Genomic DNA, 16,928 nt, shown 5'->3' with positions numbered 1-16,928 from the left:
GTGCTCACAATGCCCTATTCCCCACTTCCCAAGCAAATCAAGGGTGTCTCTCAGCAGCAGAGGGATAAGGTAAAGTTGTGACTGAAGTCATTATGGGGGGTAGCAAGAAGCTGATATGAACCAGTGTGCTTTTTCCTGAAGAGCTGTATTTCAGACTGCTCTTTCTGTAGCAAAAAATGAGAATTTTTTAGCAGATGGATCAATGCTATAGTATACTTTAATTTCCATTGTGTTGGCATTATTTCCACAAGATTACTTGACATCACATCACTGTAGGCTTGTGTGTGTGCTTTAACACACTTGCCAACTAAAATTACTGAAGGCAGATGATGGGGTCAGAGGCAGAGATGCAGTCCTAGCTGCAGAGGACAGGCTTCTAAGCATGGTTGTTCTGTGAGTAGGTTAACACCTGTTATAGATGGAGTGGTGGGCATCACCCAAATTATGGGGAGGATTAGGAACAGAAAATATCAGGAGCCTATATAGCCTCATGTTGAAAAATCAATCTATGTATGATTTGCAACAACAAAAGAAGCAAATCTTTCACAGAGATAAAAGCATGAAAAGTGGCACTGAAATGCCTGCTGTGAAAGGGTTCAAAAGACTCTCTTGGTTGTAGGTCCCATCATGTTTGGCCTTAGTTCTCTCAATTCTCTCTCTCAGCTCTTCTCAGTACTCTTTGAAGTGTAGGACGCCTCCTTTTTAGTCAAGTTTTACCTGTTTCCTTAGCAGTATATCTTTTGAAAGTCTACCCGAGAACATCCAATTGTTTCAAAGTGTATTTCCTTGAGAAGAACTCACATAGGGAAAAAACCTGAAACAAACAACAAGTGTTGTCTGATAAAGGAAGTCCTTCACTATTCTTAAAATATTTGGGTTATTTGGGAAAAGAGGAAATTGCTAAGGATTAGGTTTACAGCACATGAGCATGTCTCAGAAGTGCTACTCTGTAAAGCTTGTCAGTGGAAAAAAAAAAGAAAATTAATCCCAGTAGGCTTGCAGAGTTTTGCATCCTGTATTTTATTACATTTGTCAGTAAAAGCAGCAAGGATTATGGAAGTAGATTTATTAATTTTATGAAATCCTGGCACGAAGGATTGGTGGCCCTCTGATAGAAAATGAAGTGGAACTGTTTTATGAAAGACAAACATTGTGTACTTGTAGTGAAAAGTTATTATTGCAGCAAACCTGTTGCAAATAAATTGCTCTAGCTAATCTCTTGGAAGTTGCTTGCCTTAAAGTTGATGGGATTATGTTTTATATCTCCCTGTGTAAAGGAAGAGCCTTGGTTTCAATGGGTGTTCAAATTCCTGGGGGTAGTATACAGAATTGGAACAGCTAAACATAACCAGTTTGGAGAACTTTCCTTTTGCTGTTTTAGCCTTTGTTCTTAATGCCTTAAAGGCACACTGCTAAAATGAAGGTTTGTTTTCTTTGCTTTCAGTATCTCATCCCTTGTACAAAGTGTCCTTTGTAAGACTTTATAGTACTTGATCCTTTTCAGAATCTGTCATCTGTATGTTGAAAGGAAACTGATACAAGGATGGTAAGTTGTGCTGTAAGAAGTGTTAATTGAAGCATGATGATTTGACCATTTTCATGTATGACAAAAATACAGGCATTGTGATCTGAATTGCTAAAAGCCTTTTCTCAAAGTTATTAAATCATATCCATCTGAAAGCAGTTGTAAGCTACTTGCTTAAAATCACTTCAAGGATTCTGTCCTAATCTAGTAGGCAGAGAGTAGGCATGTTCCTGACGAGGTATCTGCATCAAAAAATAGTAGTTTCACTTGTCTCTAAATAATTTGGCACTTTCAGTCGGTATGGATAATAAAGTTCTGTTTTTTCTTAGAGTTGGTTCTCCACAGGAGAAGGCTGGGCATAAATGCTCAAAGTGGCCTTGCTTTTCTCTTTGAAATAATCAAGGACGTGTCCATTCTGGTATTGCAGTATGCCCTTAGTAACCATAGCAGACTTTTTAATTTTTGTCACAAGTAATAATTACTTTAACTCACACAAAATTTAAAAATAAGTTTGCCTTTTAATTTGTATCAATGTTAACCCTTTTTTTGCATAAAATTGATTGGAAAATACAAGTCCATTTTGCCTAAAATACTTGAATAGATCTATTATGATTTCATCAAAGCAGTGGGTAAAATCATAAACCTCATCTTGGGTACTACTTAAGAACTGTTACCCCCATTTCACAGGACAAAGAGCAATTTCCCTAAGGTCATAATAAATGAATTTCTTGTCCTTGAGTACCTACTCATCACTGAGCCATTCTTTCCTCCCTGCAGAGGAGGAATGACATGTTCCACACTCTGGTCAACCGCTGCCTCTTCTGCTCTTTATGTCTGATCTCTAAGGGCCTGTTCTCTGCAACCCAGGGACATTCACAGCTCACAGATGTGGCTGGCTAAATATCCCCACTCTCTGTGGTCTGCACTCTCATTGCCTTTTGTTCTCACCCACCCTAGTTTGTTTTGGAAAGAAAACAGGATATACTAGTGCAAATGAGACAATGGCCTGCCTAGCCAGACTGTGGACAGTATGGAGATTAAGGCTGAGCGGGACACACACCATGAAGGGAAGGTGTTCACTAAGTGTAAAGTTCTCAATCCTGTTGCAGCCAGGCAGGTTGGCATGGATAATAGAAAAAGTTTACTGTTCTAAGGAAAGTTTATTGGTCATGTTGGTTATGATGCTGTAGGTGCTCTAAAAACTTCCTTTCTCCATACTAGTGTTAGTGAGATCTTCACAATAACCTAGGAGTTAAGTCAGCAAATATCATCATCACTCATTGCAGCTGAGGAGGCTGGGTTATTTAAGCACACACTGAAATGATTTACTGGGTCACAACCTCACAGAGTAACTGCTTTATGTAAAGCTGTATTCCAAGGGAGTGCAAGTGCTAGAATTTTATGTCTCTATCAATGGTTGCTCCCCATCAGATTTGTACTGGGAATGTCAAAGATGTTATTTGATAAGGATCAGACTTTTTTTGAGAAGGTAGAAACGTGAAACCATGCACCTCCTGTTATTAATAATATCCTCCATGTGGATAGTAAGCACCTGAGAATCCCAATATCTTAGAAATGGAAGTGACTGTATGTTTGGTCTGTATATATGTCTTTTAATCATCTCAGTGTAAGTGCAAGTGTGCATGCATCTATACAATACCAGTACATCTGTGTATATAAGTAGGATGCTTATCTGCACGTAACCAGCTGAAATGGGAGTCTAGATGTTCTGGGATGGAATTTATTTTTTCTTCAAACTCTTTATACCCCTAATTAATGTAAATTACTCATAGTTATACTGGAGTGTAAGATCAAAAATTTACACTGAATTCATCACATGATAAGTAGTGGGGTTTTCACATGTATTCATTCTTATGAACAATGTATTACAACTCTGTAGAGTTCTTCATCCTTTCCCCCCTCTTTTTTAAGAGTTCTGAAGAATTTATTCCTATATCACTGGCAATATTTGATTTGCACTTAAGGGAAACACCACATCTTGTAGATCAGTCTGTTAGTAAACCTCAGACCTTCACTGATTCTACGACTTAATTTAAAATTTCCAAATCTTGGAAAGATTTTGATTTCAATGTATGCCCAATCCTATGCTATAGTGCTATAGTGCAGTCAAGGAATTTTTCCACATGGTCATGTTACTATTACTACCATTGATTTTGACATATCTGGATTAGGATTCAGAGGTGGATGAACATAAGCACATCTCCTGAATCATAATAGCATTTTCTTCCATTATTTTTCCACTTTCACAGTTGCTTTCTCTTTTCCCCCTTCTTTTTCCTTCCTTTCTTAAGAACTTTCCTTCAACTGCAGTTTCTCCCTGAAAGATTATTTTCAACTTGGTACTAGTTTGTAATGAAAATAGCACATTATTTGTATGTCTTCTTTAACATTTTTATCCAGAATACAAATACAGGATTTAAAATCATCCCTGATTTACTTTCCCAACATTATCAGTTTGTGGCCTCTCAGAAAGAGACTTTATTTCTGTGCTCAGAAAATCTGAAACCCAGATTTACCAAAATATTTTGGTCCCTAAGTTATTTTTTACATTATTTTAAATTGATTTTATGCTTAAAAGGCTAAATATTTCTTGAATCTAGTTCTAAATCTTTTATTTCAAAGCATCACTATTTATGGTCTTTAAATGTAGTGGATAGTGAGAGTCAAAGCTTAATTAAAAAACTCAGATCTGAACCCTATTAAAAAGTCTTCTCGTTGTAAAGTAAAAGTTAGTATGATTGGGATTAAGGAAATCGTCACTGCTTTCATTAAAAATAATGAAAAAAATCAGGATATTCCTTTATGTCTTTCTCAATCTAAAAACATCCAATGTGAGTAACTTCTGTGAATCTTGTGGGTTTGCTTGTATACAGATGTAAGGATTATTTGCATGCTGTTGTTTTGCCATAGATTTCAGCAGCAGTTTTCACATGTCACGGGAAGTAAGAGATATAAATCAGATGTGTTCTCCACGTGTGTAGGACATACACGTGTGTGTCTCTAAACCAAGAAGAACACAGTTATTTTAATAGAATTTGGACCGGTGTTGTATAATATTTTCGAAAGGATTCGTAAGTCTTTACAAAAGAGGACAGCTAGAGCACAAAAATACTAATTGGGACACACTTCTCAAAGTTGATAAGTGATTTGGTTTTTTGATTTTGGTTACCCAGCTGAAGCTATATTAAGGACTGAGCAAAAGAGAGGGCGCTCCCTTTCAATTAGGGCTACCATGAGCAGCTCAGATTTAATAGTAAAAGTATCCTGAACTCCTACAAAGTCTTTTGTGAAAACTGTGGTCTTATTTCTCTCTAGTCATGTTATGAGTCAAAGTTGGTTGAAAATAAAGATGGAGAGGAAGGATTTGCTCTCCTGGATTAGCCTGTTGCAGTGCCATGCTCATGAAGCTGAGTACATTGACTTTTTACACAAAAGAATCCATTCCTGTTGGTTTACCTAGGAGAGTGAATGAAGATGCACTGGCCGTATCCTTCCTTTGAGTCACTCAAGAAAACAGCATTTGGATTTTCCTGACAAGAAAAACTGTTTCTCATATCCAATAGAAAAGTCTGTGGTACCCTAAGACTGCTTTTGTATGTACATAAATGATATAGTTTCCCTAAAAGTTCTAAATAATGTGAAGTGAAACAAGTCCACTGTATTTGATTTCTTGATCTGATTCTGGTTTCGTTTGTGGTTGGCCTCTAAAGAAGCCTGGACGACCCAGACAAAAATTACAAAATTCTCTCTATATATTAAATTGGCATTACATCTTTCATCATGAATTGAGGTTCTGTTAGCACTTTCAGGAGTCATTAGTGCTTTGCTGAATTTTCCCACACCTGCATAAAACATGTTGGTGCAGTGCATGCTGCAAAGTGGAGTTACTTGTCTTATCATTAAGGATGAATCCTGGCTTCAAAGATCTAAGAAGTCCAGAAGAATTCAACAAATATTGTCAATTTAGTCAGAAACACTTGCTAATCTTTCTTTCAAGCATTGCTTTAACTGTGGCACCTGGTCAGCTTCGTGGAAGAAATAGGTGAGGGAGTACATTGAAGAAACTGGAAAAATATCAATTGTGAGGAATACCAAACATTTAGAGTATTCTATATTTAAGGGCAGTAGAAGGTTTTGGAGAAGGAGTGGGAAAAGGAGCAAGTGAGAATAAGGTTTTAGGTTTCAGCGGAAAATGCTGTGGAGAGTTGTGGGCTTTGGGAACAAAAAAGAGCATTAAAAGTTGATGAGTAATCGAGCTATATGGGGTAGATTATCTCATGGTTTTTTAAGTTCCTTGTGTTGATTAATCTCAGGATGTTAGGCATTGGTTAATAGGAGACTAGGGAGAAAGATTTGGAAAAAATGGGGCAGTATGCATGAGAAGAGAGGGTAGGATACTGGAGCTAGATGGTGAATTGCTAGAGGCTGTAAAACTGTTATGGGGAAATATTGGATGTTCTTCCTGTATTCTCACATGCCTTCAAGTGCATCTACTTTTAACCATTTTCACAGACTGGTCTTGTGTACTGAGCCACTATGAATGTTTTTGTGCTTTTATGTTAGTTTCTATGGTCTCTGTGATCCAAGGGAGAAGGTTTGTCCACACGTGGTTATAGCTGGTAAATGAGGCCAAAGAGTAGTGCCAAGCACAGAAATATGGAAATGGCATAGCTGGAAAGGCAGACCTCTCTGTGGTACAGGTGATTGGTTAGGCTGCCCTAGGATAAGGGCAGAGAGGAGTTAGAAGGTGCTGGGATTAGAAGTTAAGGATGGGAGTCATTACCTTCTCTAGAATCCTTAATCCTATTCTTTAGAGAGTTGTGTTTTCCCAAACACAAATATGGTTTTGTGATCTCCTGAACATAGAGAACATTTCTTGCCACCACCCAATGCACACCTCATCCTACTCCATTCACCCAGCTAATTTTGCTCTTAGGTTTACTAATGCTTTCTGGCTTAGGGATTTGCTTCAGTATTGCAAAATAGAGAACTCCTGATTGAGTGGTACTGCTTGTGTTGGCACTGCAACCACAACCATAAAAATTAATTTGAGACAACAAGTAACTTCATCAAACAATCTAGCTTTTCCTGAAAAGTGTGTTTGCCTCCAGCATTTTCAGTGCATTTTAACAATATGAGAATTTTAATATTTTGTTAGCAAGATGTCTTTTGACTGGAGAGCCCCAAGAAGATGAGATATACGCAGAATAATTTCTGAAATATTTCCTCCACATTTGTGTTTGGCAGTCTGGTATCTGCCTGCTCTACGTACCCATGGGAAGAAAAGATGTTGGGGGCCAGCTGTTTCTAGAAGCTTGCCAATGGAGTCTGTGTCATATCACCAGTGTCAGTCATTCACCTTTGAGAATAGGATATAATGTGTACATCCAAAGAAATGAGAAATATTACAGGAAAATATTATATGCAAAGATACACTTTAGATTTAAAAGGCTTCAAATCTCTGTGTCTTTGTAAAGTTAAAATGATCCTAAGACGATTAGCAGAAATCACAGTTAAGTTTTCAGCTCTAAGTTTGTGCACTACTTATTTGAAGGAGGTACAGAATTCATTACATTCAACACAATCGTCTCTCCCTTCAAAGAGTATCTAAGACAGGCTAAGCAGTACTGGAGCACTAAAATCTCAATAATACTTTTTGATAGCTAGCTATTATTTAATTTTAATTGCATTATATTGCACAGATATAGTTCAGCAGAGTACCTAAATATCCCAGTCAGGATCAGGGCTGTGATGTTCAAGAGTTTGCAGACAGAGGCCAACATGTGTTTTCTACCACGTTATGGGAAACTGTTTCCACCCAAGAGTTAGCTAAGAGTTTAATCCTGCAATTAGTATGCTCTCTGCCCAGAAACTATCACTTGCAGCACAGCAAGACAGATGTATTTTGGATTAGAGAGAAATCTTTCCCACCACAGAGTAATGCACAATTTATCAGATATAACCTGGGACAGTGGTTCATACTGCTCTGAAGCATCTCTGGGAGACAGAATATCAGAAAATTTTTGTTTCTATTTCATTCCAATACAAAGTGGAGCCCATTCTCTCTGTCACTGTATAAACAAATAGTAAGCAGTGACTGGAGTTGCTAACATTTCCTAATCTAAATAGACAAGTCTAACACAACTGTACAGGAAATACAAAGATATGGCAATGGAACATGATTTGCCTGTGATCAGAGTTGATTGGTTAAAATCCAATTGTTTGAATTCCCAGCTCAACAGTCTGTACTATGGTTGACCTTGCTATTAAATGATAATTAGTTTCTTCTGATGAGTTTCATATATTTTCATTATTTTCTTTTGTATTTGGTGGTGTTTTATTATCAAGACTACTCTACAGAGGATAAGCCCTGGGAGGAGCAGGAAGCTAGTTGCACAACTTATGTGGAAAAGAACAAAGCTGTAACAGATCTATAATCAAGGTAGATTTAAATCTTTGTATCTCATAGCAAGCACTTACTCTTACTGGAATGCAATACAAATATAGTATTTATGTTTAAAAAGTGTACCATCAAGGATTACTTTAAACAAAAATAGCATCTGGCCTTGAAATTAATGAATATAATCTGTAACAGGTACATATATAAAGCATGAAGTAATTCCTGGCATTCTTCTGTTGATATAGTATCTGAAAGTTGGGAAGAAAACATTAGAATCCAAGAAAGCTACACAAATGATTTGAATTTATGATTTTTTTTTCCCTGCAAGTAGATTAACAAGCATTACAAACATGCCCTACACCTGTAAGATCTAGTTATATGGCAGGTAACTAGGGAATTACTCTGGTTTAAAATGAAATCTGCACATTGAATCAGTCTGAGAACAGCTGGCTTAGAAATCAGCCTGAGAATCAGAATAATCTCTGAAAGGTATTTGTGTTAGTATTAAACATTTTTGCATGCTCCGTGCAGCAGATAGCCTTTGAGCTTTGTGGATTAGGAAGTGGCTGGTATGGCTTTCTCAAACTGGGCTGCCTTGTTAATAACAGAAAGCTCAGTTAAAATTAAGTTATGAGAAACCTATGTGAGCCCTTGTGATTTACTGCTGAGCAATGCAAATTCATATTTTAAAAGGCAGAGTTTTCAGTCAAATTTGTGCTAAAGTTATTAGCAAATAAGGTTCTGGTCATTTCTGCAGCATGTAATTTCTTTTTGGGCAAGAGCTATATACTGATATGTTAGTGTATCTGATAAGCAATAGAAAGGCAAATAAAGAAAGAAACTGTATTTTAATAGTCAAATACAAATACAGTTGGAGAACTAACTAAAACATAAACTTTGGAAAGATCTTTCTGGATACAAGGAATCAGTTCCTTATACTGGAATTGTAATCTGATGATTAGACTGTTAAATTGTACTGTGCTCAGGAGCAATCTACCAGCACCATGGCAGAGAAGGCATTCACTTACTTCAGCATCTCTAGTTCCAATATTATTATGTGAATCCTAGTTTTTTCAACAGTTACTTTTAATCCACACTTTTATATATGCTATTGTAACCTGAGTACAGATGCTTTTTCCTTGAATTTTCCTTAGATTAGGCCTGTAAAAAATAACTTACATCACCTTAAATAAAAGGAAATTGTAAGAGAGAATTGACTAAAGGAAAATCAACCAAAAAGCTAAAATTAAATGGAAACAAGACCTCTTAGTATGGAACAAATGTGCCCACACACAGACTTGCTCAAAATAATTGTATGAAGTAAACCCAACTGTTATTTTGGTTCAGGTTGATTTTTTTTTGTTGTTCTTTTTGCTTCTTGGTTTACTGTTTTTTTGGGGTTTGGATTTTTTTGTTGGTGGGTCTTGTGTGTGTGTCTGTGTCTGTGTCTGTGTGCAGAGAAGCTATAGGACCTCTGGCAATTAAAATATAATTTTAATTAAATATTTAATATAATACTGTGGTGCAAATATTTACAACCAGTCTAGGGTCCTTTCAAATTGCCAGTGCAGTCTAAAGGAGATATAGCATTGCTGAAAATTAAGTCGGAGATAGCAAGACCAGAGGCAGCAAGGCCTTTCATATTTTATATGGATTTTTAGGAGACAGCACTTGCCAATCGTATGAGGTAAAATAAGAAGAGTGGTTGAAGGGTTTGCAGTGAAAAAGCAGATTGCTGAAAACAGAAGAAATACATTAAATGAAAATCCACAAAAACAAATGGCAAAGGATAAAAGGTGAGGGGCTGTGTAGGAGGGAGGTGCAACTGATGATCCCAGACATTTGGGGACGGAAAAATTCCATTAACACTAAGCACCTGCTGCTTAAGATTTGGGCTTCAAAATTACAAACCATGTCAGTAAAAGCATTTTGTTTAAAGGGCAACTGAAGGAAACAGCCAAAGTATTAAGAGGAGGAAATAAGAGAGAATGGGGAAATATTTTATGAAACTGATCTGTGCACATTTAAGGTGGGATATTGGTTAGGCATGGCTGGTTTCAATTTGTTTTTAATTTTTATTCTCCAGCTTTTCAGTTGTCTTCTTGAGCAAAAAGGGACTTTAGTTCAATTTAGTTTAGCAAGGAGGCAGGCAACCATTCTTTGAATGGCTTCCTAACTTTGTGCCTCATTCCTCTTCATGGGTGTGTCTGACTTAAATTTCTGGTTGTTAATCCTACTCTAGTCTTTTTTGGGGAGGAGAGATGATTTCTGACTCTTTTGCCCACTGTGGGGTAGAACACAAAACTGAAATCCTTCTGATGGAGTAAAGGCTGTCAAATGTTAGAAACCACAAGAACTGTGATAGAGAACCAGCCTATACTTAAGTGACATTCACACGCTCACACTGGCACGGCCGCAGAACCAAAAACCATTCTGAAAGCTGCTTGGTTTGACATGGTTGTTTCTCCTGCCCATACTGCTTTGATATTTGCAAGAAGATGAGTTGAATATCACATGTCAGGGATTGGCAGCAGGCAATGGAAAAAAAGAAAAACTGTTCCCAGCCCTCCATACTGAGACAGAATTGATCAAGTTGTCACTTACAAATCAATGGAAAAACCCAGCCTAATCTGCAGTGTGTTCTCTCTCTAACCCCATTTACAGACTCCAATTTAAGCACACTGCTTCCCTTTAAAGAACTTAAGATTAACCCTATGATTTCTTTTAAACATGAAATTGGAGAGAAAAAGAAGTGGCTGAAAGGAGTTATATGTCTACAATTTTACTTTCCTCTGCTCAAGGAAGGATATTCTCTCTTCTTGTCTACTTTGAATCCCAGATGTCTCTGCACAATCAAATTGAGGCATCCTGAAAGAGAAAGGTTTTCAAATGTCCTCAGCTTTAACTGGAAACTGGGCCCCTTTAAAGATGTCTCAAGTATGACACTCAAAGAATCATCCCAGATTACGCAGAGCTTTTCAAAACTCAGCCAGCATTTTTAGTGGCCTATGCCTCAAGGAGTCTGGGCACCTTACCCAAAAAGAGCTAAAAATGTAATTTGCAGCTCTTCAAGTAATCCAAAACAAAGTATCAAATCCCTTCCCATCTTCCTTTGCCAGGGAAAGTCCCTGTGCGCTAGAACTGGCCTCATTCTGCTACACAGGGGACAGCAGAAGTAAATGGAGGGTGGAGTGGGAGAGCTTTTGGAAGAATGATCAGGCTGTGCACAGTGCTCAGCCCTACTTAATCATAGATACCTCGCTTGAAAATTGAGTTCCAAGTATTTCCATGGTGCTCAAACATAGAGTTACCTGGCTCTTGTCTGTGCTGAAGAATTTCAACCAACAGCATTTCCTTGGCTGTGCTGCAGCTGATGGCTTTTCCCATTGTTTTAATACTCACTCTGAAGATACTTATTCTGTGTGGGTCACTAACCAGGCAAGAAAGTATCAACTGACTGTTGAATTTTCCAAATGTGGAGGTTTATATGCCTGTATATTGTGGATGCAGAGGAACAATCTGAAGACAGACAGAATAAAGGAGGGTGGCAATATCCCTCCTGACAGACACATGATTTGACATCTAACTAAATGTCTAATCTTTTCCTTTTAAAAATAATATACTCTTTCTGAGAGTTAAGCCTTTGGCTAAAACAAGGGATTGTTGAGGAAAAATTAATCAATGTAAAAGTCTTAAAAAGTGACTGAAAGCAGTTCTGCTACAGGTGGACTGAGGAAGGCTTTCATTTCTCAATTTCTTTCTCTTGATGGGCTAAGATGGATGTTGCAAGACATTAATCATCCTATATAAATGAATAAGTAACCTGTACTGATATACAAGTGGGTTGTGGTGAGGTTAGAGAATGTAAGTAAAGCAATTTGGTAGACTGCTCCTGACACAAATTTCTATTCTGGCTGTCAACCATTGCTGTCAAAGGAGATGTTACAGTGGGGCCTAACACTATCAGACAGGAATGTCAGAATAGGACTGTACAACAAACACCTCTGGTTTTGAAAACAGACTTAAAAAGCATGATGGGAGCCATCAAAATACTAATTTTAACATAAATTCCCATTAAAAGGTGTACTGAAAAGAGCTGGTCTGCTCTTTAGAGGCATAAAAAAGGGACATAGAAAATTATTTATCGTCTGCAAAATAATCTGTGCTGTGTTCAGATGCCCAGGCTTACAGAAGGGTACAGAAATAGCTAGAGAAATACTTAAAGGACAGGCCACAGAAAAATGTTCCCTAGGAGCTAGAATATCAGGCTTGTGCATCTTGTCAGGGCGTTTTGGAACAAGAAATGGATTTTCAAAAGTTGCTTAGGAGAGCTTTTTGAGTATTCTTTTGTTTTAATTTTGTTTTAATGGAAGCCCCAAATGTTTTTAATTTTTAGTTATTTTCACCAGTTGTTTGGAGAAAGCTTAAAGCCTCCTATCCTGAAAAAGTGCCCCCTGAGTAAGTAAGACAAATTATACCTAGACTTTGGATTAGGCTGTGCATGTCCTTCAGTGTGCATTGTCTTGCATCCTTGAATTATCAGCTTCATGTATCTGGGCTTCAGCTGGTTGCCTAAAGAGTAAGGAAAAGCTCATCTGCAAGGAAGAGCTCATCTGCTCCCACTCTGATGATGCACAGCTGGCCAAAAGGATTACTTTTTGAGTCTCTGAAGAGCCAAAGAATCTAACTTATAGCTGGAGACACAGGAAGGGACAAATTGGTGTACTGAGGAGATACAGACACTTTCTGGGTTGGCTGGCGTGTCTTATTCCAGCATGCAGGCTCACACTAACCACAAGGCATGGGACTCGGAAATAGTTTTCACCAGGCTCAGCAGGGGAGCCTCCAGGAGCTGCTTGCCTTCCTGTTCAGCTGGGGGCATGATTCACCTTCCAGATCATGTGAGTATGTTGCAACTAGGCAATGCTCTTACAAGAGGCTCATTTCAGGTAGCATTTTGATTTTTTCTTGTTCCATGCATGTGAGCATGCTTCTCTCCGATTACTCTCCATAAAATACAGTATTTAAGGCCTTTGGCCTTACAGCAAAAGTACAACATGAAACTATATGTGGCTTGATCTTCTAAATATCACAGGAGATTGAGATAGGCCAGTTTTACCCCAGCCCTGTTGCATGGAAACAGTTTTGCTTATGGGCATTTCAAAACTTCATATTTTTTGCTCAGAAATAACCATTGTGTTCATATTGTGATCTGACCTCCTGTGTAGTGCAAGTTCAGCTTCACTCTGTAATTTCTGTGTTAGGTACACAATCTGTGGTTAAACAGCATCCTGTGGTGGGATTATGTGTTGCGTTTTGTATTGATTAGGTTATGACTTGAGGCAAATTATGTTTTTAGCTTGGATTTTCAGTAGTTTAGGCTTGTGTCTGCAGGATTTTCCTTTTAGAATTTTGCAAGGATTCTCCCAGCAACTCATCTTTGCCATGTAGTTCTTCAGCTCCTTCCTGCAAGAACAATAAAAAACCCCTAGAACACACCTTCCACAGTACTTCCACAGTAGAAAAGATACTTAGAAGAAATTCTGGAACCAAATACCATTTTCCTTCAAACTTATATCCTTGATAAGCTCTATGTATAATCCTTATTATGACCTGAACTATCCTCATGTCCTTTATGCCTTGTCTCCCCAGAGGAGTGCAGTATGCCCTAGATGCATCTGACAGAGCTGTGTCTGTACATACTAGCAAGCCATTTGCAACCAAACAATATATAACAGCTGCATTCTTTGAAGGTTTTTTGGAGTGTCATCAGGGCAGTAATTTGGGCACCTGTCCTTCAGCAGTCGCCATTTTTCACAACACTGTTAAGAACTTTATTTACCTTAGGATTTCTACGCTTTTGTTAAGATTGACAGATTCAGAAGCTACTGTGTGTGGTGGGGACAAGGCAGACGAATAGATGATTAGAAAGACAGCACAGACACATAAATTTGTTTCCTTAGGAAATGGAGCTGCAGATTGTTGACTAGGGAATTTATGGTTCTTTAAAATTGCTACCTCTGTGTATTCTTACTGGTCATCTTCCTTCCTGTCTTTCCTTAAATCTTCTCTTGAGGTCTTTGGGGCTTTTAGGAAGGAGTGGGACCATGGGAGCCTATACAAAAAGTTGGGCCAAATTTTCAGCATTTTGGGGCAATATACATGGGAAGAAGTAGACACCACCACAATGAAACTTTTTAAAAAGTTTTTGGGTGCCAAGAGTCCTATCACAAAATTGTATTACTCAGATAGCACAGTTATGTGTGATTACTGTCATATATGCAACCAGAGTGACTGATAAATTATTTTCTTTACTCCAGCAGTCATGCAATATTAATTAGTTAGTATTGTGACTCTTTGAAAATTTAAAGAGTTGTATAAATGTTGAGTGGTATTTACACTGATATATCCAGGATGTTGGTTGATAGGAAATACATAAAATGTTTTTTAATGCATTTCTTTACATGCAGCTTCAGGTGAGAAAGTACTTTTATAAATGTACTTAGCAAAGGATCTTCAGAATTGTGGAGGGGATGCTTCGAATGCCTAAATGTTTGTTTAAAAGTCATCTCATTTTTAAACATCCATCATGGCTATCACAAATAATTTACTCTCTGCCTGTCAAGTCATTCATCTCATAATGCTTCTATTTTAAAATTCTTGACTTGTGTGCAGTTGGACTGTCCACATACCTCTTCCACAGAAATCAGAATTGTCCAAATGAGAAAAGGTGCCTTCTAGATATTTCTAGTATTGATACTATTAACTGCCCTACCAATTTTACTGTTTAGTATTTACCAGTGATTTATATGTGTTTTTCTATGGCACCTAGAACAAGGTTTACTTTTTTTATTACCATTTGTAAGTTTGTCCATCCTCTCCAGTCTCAGTTACTGATTCCTACTAATCCTGCCAAAGTTTTCCACCCTCTCAGCTGTGCTGGATGCCAAGTAAACACTTTGTGTGACTGTGCTCTAAGTGGGGGAGGAAGTGGAAGCAGCAGTAAGGAAGGAGGAGCAAGACTTTGAATACTATTTCCTTAATTACTTTTTTTCCAATTTATTATGAGTTGTTTTTAAAAGGTAGATAGCCTGCTCTAATGTAATGCAAAAAGAAAATATTTTTCCCAGCATTTAAATAGTTCCCAAAAAGTCTCCTAAGCACTAAACTGTCAGATCTATGATAAGAAAAAGAAAAATATGAGAATTTTCCAGTTAAGATGGAACAGGTCATTAATTCTGGAGTTTACTTTGAAGCCTGTGTTCACTACTCATACTAGCAAGTATTTATAATGAGCTTTTCTGTCTTGTGTACTTTTCTGCTTTGAGTTTCAAGGGGAAAAAGCCTGGTGTAAAGTGGTGTAGCCAAGCTGTGCTGTGCTGTGTGCTTGTGCACAGCATCTTCTCAGCTGAGGATAACAGATTGGCAGAAGTCATGGCAGGGACCAATGGGAAGAAACCATACACTCAAAATGCAGTTGGCCTGGTCTGCTCCTCGTATCATATCCCTGCACACATAATTTCCAACACCCAGATATCCTTCACAATAGCTGTGAAGCCCCTCTCATGGGCTTATTTTGTATTGCTTTCCTTTTCATTGCCTTAAAAGTCACTGCTTCTTTCCTGCTGATCTCCTTCAGGCCAGTTTCATAACCAGCTGATTGCATGCTCCAAACACTTGACCTATAGCATATAAGGGATCTGCGTGCAAATATGTTGGCTCTGGGCCATCATTCTTAACTGTTGGTGATATGTCATTGGAATTGCAAAACTGTTGTGTAGCAACACCATGTTATTGAAAGAGGCATACATGTTTGGTTTGTGTGGTGGCTTGACCCTGGCTGCACACCAGCTGCCCATCAAAGCTGCTCTAGAGCTTCCCTCCTCTGCTGGTCAGGGGAAGGGGTTGAGATCAGGACACAGAAAAATCAGTGTCACGAGCAAAACAAACTCAGCTTGGGGAATAAGTAATCTATTTCCAATCAAGTCACAGCAGAATAATGAGAAATAAAACTGCATCTTAAGACCACCTTCTCCCTAACCTTCTCTTCTTCCTGGCCTTAACTTTACTCCCAATTCTCTACTTTCTCTCCCACAGTGGTGCAGGGGGGTGAAGAATGGGGGGGTGTGAACAGTTCATCACAAATTTCTGCTGCTCCTTCCACCTTAGTGGGAAGACTCACTCTTCACTGCTCCAGTGTGGGATTCTTCTCATGGGATACAATCGTCTACAAACTTCTCTAACATGAGTCCTTCCCAGAGGCTGTAGTTCTTCATTAACTGCTCCAAGGTGGATCCCTTTCACAGTTCAAAGCCCTTCAAATGGGGCTACAGAGTGGGTGTCCAGAGGGTCACAGGTCCTGCCAGAATACCTACTCCAGCATGGGCTCCTCTCTCCACTGGTCCACAGGTCCCACTGGGAGCCTGCTCCAGTGTGGGTTTCCACGGGGTCACTCAGAGGCTGCACATTGGTTTCTGCTCCACCATAGTCTGCAGGGGCACAGCTGCCTCACCATGGGCTTCCCTACAGGCTATAGAGGAATCTCTGCTCTGAGACCTGGGGCACCTCCTTCCTCAGTGACCTTAGCATCTGCAGAGCTGTTTCTCTCACAAACTATCATTTCTGTCTTTTGGTTACTGTTCTGCACGCTTTTCCCTATTCTTAAATATGTGGCCCCAGAGCTGCCACCACTGCCCCTGCCCCTGACTGGCTTGGCCTGTTCAGCAGTGAGTCTGTCTTGGAACTGGCTGGCATTGGCTTCATCGGACACAGGGAAAATTTCTGGCAACTGCCAGAAGCTGCCCCTGTAGCCAAAATCTTACAATGCAAACCAAATACTGTTTGTTTTCATGTGATTCCTACATCTGCATAAAATACACTATGCTTGGGTAGAATGAACTAACAAGTAGTGTTGTGTTTCTCATTGCTCTTTTTTTGCAAAGGTAGATGATATGTTTCAAGCAGAATGTATACACATCTATC

General features: G+C 38.6%; 1 protein-coding gene across 5 annotated transcripts in view; it reads left to right on the top strand.

The window, feature by feature from the left end:
• SUGCT (succinyl-CoA:glutarate-CoA transferase) overlaps positions 1 to 16,928 on the top strand; it is a 317,360-nt gene that overhangs the window by 294,460 nt on the left and 5,972 nt on the right. The gene's annotated exons all lie outside the window — the stretch shown is intronic.

Source organism: Sturnus vulgaris, chromosome 1, assembly GCF_052056855.1.
Source record: "Sturnus vulgaris isolate bStuVul1 chromosome 1, bStuVul1.hap1, whole genome shotgun sequence".
Classification (NCBI taxonomy): domain Eukaryota; kingdom Metazoa; phylum Chordata; class Aves; order Passeriformes; family Sturnidae; genus Sturnus; species Sturnus vulgaris.
Note: the sequence above shows the minus strand (reverse complement) of the source record. Positions and strands in the feature narration are given on the sequence as shown.